This window comes from Hyaena hyaena, unplaced genomic scaffold, assembly GCF_003009895.1.
Source record: "Hyaena hyaena isolate Hyena2069 unplaced genomic scaffold, ASM300989v1 scaffold_50, whole genome shotgun sequence".
NCBI classification, from domain to species: domain Eukaryota; kingdom Metazoa; phylum Chordata; class Mammalia; order Carnivora; family Hyaenidae; genus Hyaena; species Hyaena hyaena.
The window spans coordinates 660,396-666,395 of NW_024080682.1; positions in this window are offsets into that span (position 1 = coordinate 660,396).

Sequence of the window (6,000 nt, forward strand, 5' to 3'; positions counted from 1 at the left end):
TGCCACTGCAGCATCAGGTATGAATGGGCAGCTGGCCGCACAGGTGCTCAGAAAAAAACCAGAGGAGACAGAAGACCCTTCCCTGGGCTGCTGCTTCCCTCCGGTCCTGGTCTGATTTCTTTTACCCTCTCTGCCCTCTGCACAGGGTCCCTCCATACCTGACACAGGAATGCCACACAGTTCCCAAAGTGGACTTGCTGAGCTACCATTTGCTTTAAAAAAAAAAGAAAAGAAAAGAAAAGCAAAGGAAAAAGAAAGCTTTTTTTCCCCTTACATTCCAGATTTCAGGCTTTACGAGGCGGAGGGAGGGATATTTGGGACAGAGAGACCTTCCCAAGCCTCCTGACCTTTCACTCAACAGGCAACGGCCATCTCTGGTTTATGGTTTCGGGCCAGCTCTGCTAACGCCTCTTACCAAGAATTTCCTGAAACTACCCCACCCAGTCGCCCGCCTCAACAGCATCTTGCCTACATCAGACAACCAAGAGGTGAAACCAGGTCCCCGTATTTGCCACCACCATCAGACGGGAAAGTAATGATCTCCAAGGCCGGCAGAAATCTTTCCTACAAACTTTATCCTCCCCCAGCCATTAAACAAACAAACAAACAAAATCCTACGCTATTGGAATGTTTACGTTATTTCACTCGAATCAAGTGACCCGTGACATGCAGGCACAATTACACATCGTGTAATAACTCCTAACTTCCATAACAACTCCTCGAGACAAATATTATCATTCTGATTTTGCTGCTGAGGACAGAGAGGCCTATAGAGGGTAAGAAGACAAAGTCACGCAGTGAGTGGGAGATTCAGGTCTGTTAGGCTCATGTTTAGATGTTCTGTCTACATCGTGCAAGTCAATCAGTGGCTTAAAAGGAGAAAGCCCATCCCTCATGGTAATTCCTTTCCCTCCGACGTCTCTGAATTTTCCTGGAGAGAAATCTCAGGCAAAGGTCTGGCAAGAGTGTCTTTCCCTGAATCTTCCAACAAGGATCTGTGGGCACCTCACTAAGCGCATTTCTCTGTGGATGGAGACAAGCAAGCCCACAGCCCGTCCTTGGTGCCCGATACACTTCTGCCTCCTGCAGAGAGCTCAGACGTGCTGCCTGTGGGCATGGTGGTTAGAGTGTGTGTGCATGCGTGCCTGTTCGTGTGTGTGTGTGTGTGTGTGTGTGTGTGTGACTAGAAGGGACAAAGAGAGAGGCTGGTTCAGCAGCATTTGTTTTCACTCATTCCAGAAGATTTCTAGCTGCCCACAAAATGATGCATTTGCTTGTTCTCCGTGTGGATCCCAAAGCCAAGTTTAATTTGTACTGGAGCTGTTAATCCTACTATGTGTATTTTACATAAGGTCCCTGCCTTTCTGATCGGAAGCCAGAGTCCGTTGAGCCACTGACTCTACACCTGCCCTTACTTTGCCGGGCGTGGAGGAGGGGAAAAAGCTGGTGTCCGTCAAGGACTCTTTGCTTGTGGTGGGAGAAACTGGGTTCACCCAGTGGAAGGGCATTTGTCAGAAGGCTATCTGGTGAAGGAAGAGAAGAGCATCCAAATTAAAGAAAGGTAAGAACTAGGGAAATACCTTAGCACCAGATCTTGAGGCATTTGTCTCCAGGAGGCTGTTGTGAGTTAACTTGGCTCCAGCCTTCTCTCTCGGTGCGATCTGGCACCAGACTTAATTTCCAAGGAGTGGGAATTTAATTGCCCTCCCTTGAGTTTAATTTGGTTGGGAGCAGGACCCAGTAGCCCCTGCTTCATCCGCGTTGGCCACTTGTGGGGGTCCCATAAGTCACTGCCGCCCGCCCTTTGGCTGCCTGGCACTTACACCCAAACACCCTTCTGGCCACGGTCACCAGTCCCTAACACCCTGCTTTACAGTGACCACCCCATGCGAACCCCACACGCACGGCCCTGTTCCCAACGCCTACCCAGTTTACATGCTCTGAAGTGATGTGAAACGGTGGCTGCTGTCCGAGTTCAAGAACTCGGAGTATGATCCTTTCCCAACCACATACCATCTTAACAGCCAACAGCCTGTGGACTGAATAAAATCAGACACTGAAAACCTACGCAACCTATAAAAAGAAGAACATTGTAAAGACGTACATGACACAACAAGCAAGGAATACAGGGCAGAGGCTGCCATTCTTATTTCTAGAGCTGACATATGTGTCGTCTGCCCCCGTGACCCGTTGCTGCTCCCCTAGCTTCCGGGTCCCCTCTCTGTCTCTTTGTGGAGACCCAAACCTTAATTCCTGAGAGGCCTGAGTCTTTGGTGGCCCTGCCTGTGTAGTTGTCTCTGTGTTCCGGTAATCTTCAATGCTGAGTATGACAATCAGAATAATAACAGTAATATTTATTGAACACTTCGAATACGCTAGAACATGTTACAAGTGCTTTACAGGTCTTATTTCATTATCCTCACAGTAACATTTTTTTATTTTTATTTTTTAAAGTCTACTTATTTTGAGAGAGAGAGAGAAAGAATGAGCATGGGAGGGGCAGGGTAAGGGGACAGAGGATCTGAAGCAGGTTCCGCGATGACAGCAGAGAGCCAATATGGGACTCAAACCCACGAACTGTGAGATCATGACCCATAGCTGAAGTTTAACACCCAACAACCCGAGTCACCGAAGCACCCCACGATAACATTTTTAAAGATGTTGATTTGTTTATTTACTTATTTAGAGAGAGAGCATGCACATGAGCAGGGGAGGGACAGAGAGAGAGAACCCCCAAGCAGGCTCCGTGATGTCAGGGCAGAGCTGGACGTGGGGCTCAATCTCAAGAACTGTGAGATCGTGACCTGAGCCAAAATCAAGAGTCAGATACTTCACCTACTGAGCTACCCAGGCACCCCCTCCCCCTCCAATAACATTTTTAAGTAATCTCCATGCTCAACATGGGGCTCGAACTCATGATGTCAAGATCAAGAGTCTCATGTTCTACCAGGTGCCCCTTCATAATAACCTTTTGAAGAAGTATTGTTAATATCCCATCTTACTGTAGGGAAACCGAGATATAGAGGGACGTTAACTCTTGTGGGCTCACACAGCTAGCAAGAGGGGAGGCTGGACTGGAGTCTGGGCACTGTCCATGGGTCACCTGCATACTCCTCCAGGCCACCGCTCCGTGGGGGTCACATTGCCCCTGGAAGTCAGCCAGACCCTTTTGTCACTACTATAGCTCCCCCACACTCTGCTGGTCGTCCTTTACCTTCCCCATGCATCTCTGTCTCAGGAAATGGCCCAAGGTCTAACTTTACAAAACTATGAAGAAGTCACCGGAGGCACCTGTCACATCCTGGCAGGCATCTTCCAAAGGATCAGGCCCAGGAATTGTGCAGATCCATCACACACTGCCTCCAAAGGGGCCTCTCTTCACCTTCCTGATTCTGCAGATCAACGGAGACCTCAGTGGACTGCTCAGAGTTAACTCTGGGAGATTCCCCTAAATCACCCGGAGCCTGAGGCCTTGGAAGGTGATGCGGCTCCCTGAGACCCAAGCTCTGCGCCTGCCTTACACTCAGAGGCCGGACCCACCGTACCTCCCAGCAGATGCTCGTCCACTCCTCAGAGACCAGATGTTTCTTCACAGCCCCTCCTGTCGGCATTCCCTGAGAGACAGCCTTTTTAAAGATTCTGGAACTTCTGTCAGCGATTTATTCCTTGTGGCCAGGGTGGAGTTGAGGGGAAACCAACTGGGTGCCCTTGGGGTACCAGCCAAGGAGGGGTGAGGTGGGTACGTGTGAATGTGTCCGACTCAGCACTCCTGTCTCTCTCTCGGTTAGAACCAAGTCCTCTGTGTTACGCAAGGGCTCCTGGCCTTTCTGTGTCATTTCAGTGCCATCGAGTTGGCATCAGCCCGTCCAGTAAGTTGTTAGAACACAGACCACGGCCCCCAAGCCCGCGCGTCAAACACCACATTGTCTTCTCCATACCCTCAAATGGATCTGGAATCGTGTTCCTCCCCCTTGGCCAAGCACCCTCAAAACCTATCCCCACTTCCTCCAGATTTCTGATGATGAAATTCTTGGACCCCTGCAATTTTTCTAGGTAGTTCTTTCCTGGCCTTGTTTCTGCATCTCTGCCTCTAGTCTAAGCCATGCAAGCGACAACCTTGTCACTGGGGAAGTAACTATGAGGAGAACAGCGCCAAGAAAGCTGTCCGCTTCTCCTTCAAGGGAAAAGCATCTTCCTCAGGTGGGTGGGGAGGGTTCTCCAAGTCCCCCAAATCCCCCGACCGTCCCATTCCAATGGTTGAGGGTCTCATTCGTTTCTCATTAGTGCTTTAAGTTTCACATGAAAGACCTGGAAAGCTGGCGGATACAACTGGGGGTTCCATTTGGCAAAATACTGAATAGGTCTCCAAACTGTTTCCAGTGAGATTGTTAGCCTGTTCACGGAAAGCCTTGGCTGGGTTCCACTACACACTTTATGAGACGTGATCTTGGTGTGTATCCAAATACCTGGTGCTGTCGAAGCAACTATCCATCATGGCGTCTCCATTGTGCGTCCCTCTAAAAGTGTTTTATAACAGCAGCTGTGAGGTCCTTTGAAACTCTGCTCGTTACAATGGGCACCTGGTTCCCAGTTGGCCTCGGATGGTAACTTGGCTCATTGTTTTGTCACCCTCTACCAGGGGCACCTCTTTCCTTCCGCACCTGTTGCCTATGGCTGCCACAACAAAGTACCACAAACTGTGTGCCTTAGACGACAGGAAGGTTAGCAGATTGGAGTGCACCAGGCAAGGCGGTGGGAGGGGGGGGGGCGCACATACATGCTAAGTCACATATTTTCTCTCCCTTGCATACAGATATCACACTATTAGTGCGCTTCCTGCAAGGCAGAAAATATGTTCTGGAGAGTTCTAGAACTTCCGCGATCCCCATTGCCTTTATATGTCACTAATTTGGACAAACTGGAGAGAAGATGGTTCATTTGAATAGATGGACTGTTTGATGATAGATTGTTGATTGAAAAAACAACTGTCTCCATACTTCCAAGAGCAAGGTCTTTTTTTTTTTTTAATTTTATTTATTTAAGTAATCTTTACACCCAACGTGGGGCTCGAACTTACAAGCCCGAGATCAAGAGTCACATGCTCTACCGACTGAGCCAGCCAAGCACAACAGTCACCGGAGAGTGAGGCGCAGAACTAGGTACATATTAGGAACTGTTTGCTTGTTTGTTTGTTATCAGTTAGGAACGCTTTCAGATGTAAATAATAGAAAACCTAATACTGGCAAAATAACTAGGAGCTAATTTCTCTAACATAAACAAAAATGGATGCTGACCCAGATTTAGCAGCTTAACGATGGGCTGGAGCAGATTCTCTCTGCTTTGCTCTCATGATTACAAGAAGGCTGCCCGTGCTCCTGGCATAGCATCTTCACTCAAGGCAGGAAGCCAGGGGAATGGGGCTTTTTATCAAGACAGCAAAAGCTTTTCAGAAGTCCTTTGAATAATCTTTGGTTTTCATCTCATTGCCTGGAGCTTTTTCCCACGGCTGTGTCCCTGATCTGTGTCCATTCAAGGGGTGCAGGGAAAAGAGCAGTTGGCTTTCCCAGCTGTGTTGGTGAAGACAGGCAAGGGGAGTGGACTGGGGTTGGACTGGTCAGCCCACAAAGTCCGTCACATCTCCTTGGGTCTTTAATGAGTAGTGGGATTTTTTTTGTTTTTTGTTTTTTTTTATTTCTAGGAGAGAGAGAGAGACAGCGTGAGCAGGGGAGGGTCAGAGAGAGAGGAAGACACAGACTCCGAAACAGGCTCCAGGCTCTGAGCTGGCAGTCAGCACAGAGCCCGACGCGGGGCTCGAACCCACAAACCGCGAGATCATGACCTAAGTGAAAGCTGGACGCTTAACCGACTAAGCCACCCAGGTGCCCCAGAGTAGTGTTTTTCAAACTAGAGAATTGTGACCCACTCAGGGTTGTGAGATACATTGAGTTAGTGGTCCACCCACCTGTCTACCACAGCTCATGATCTCGCAGTTCGTGGGTT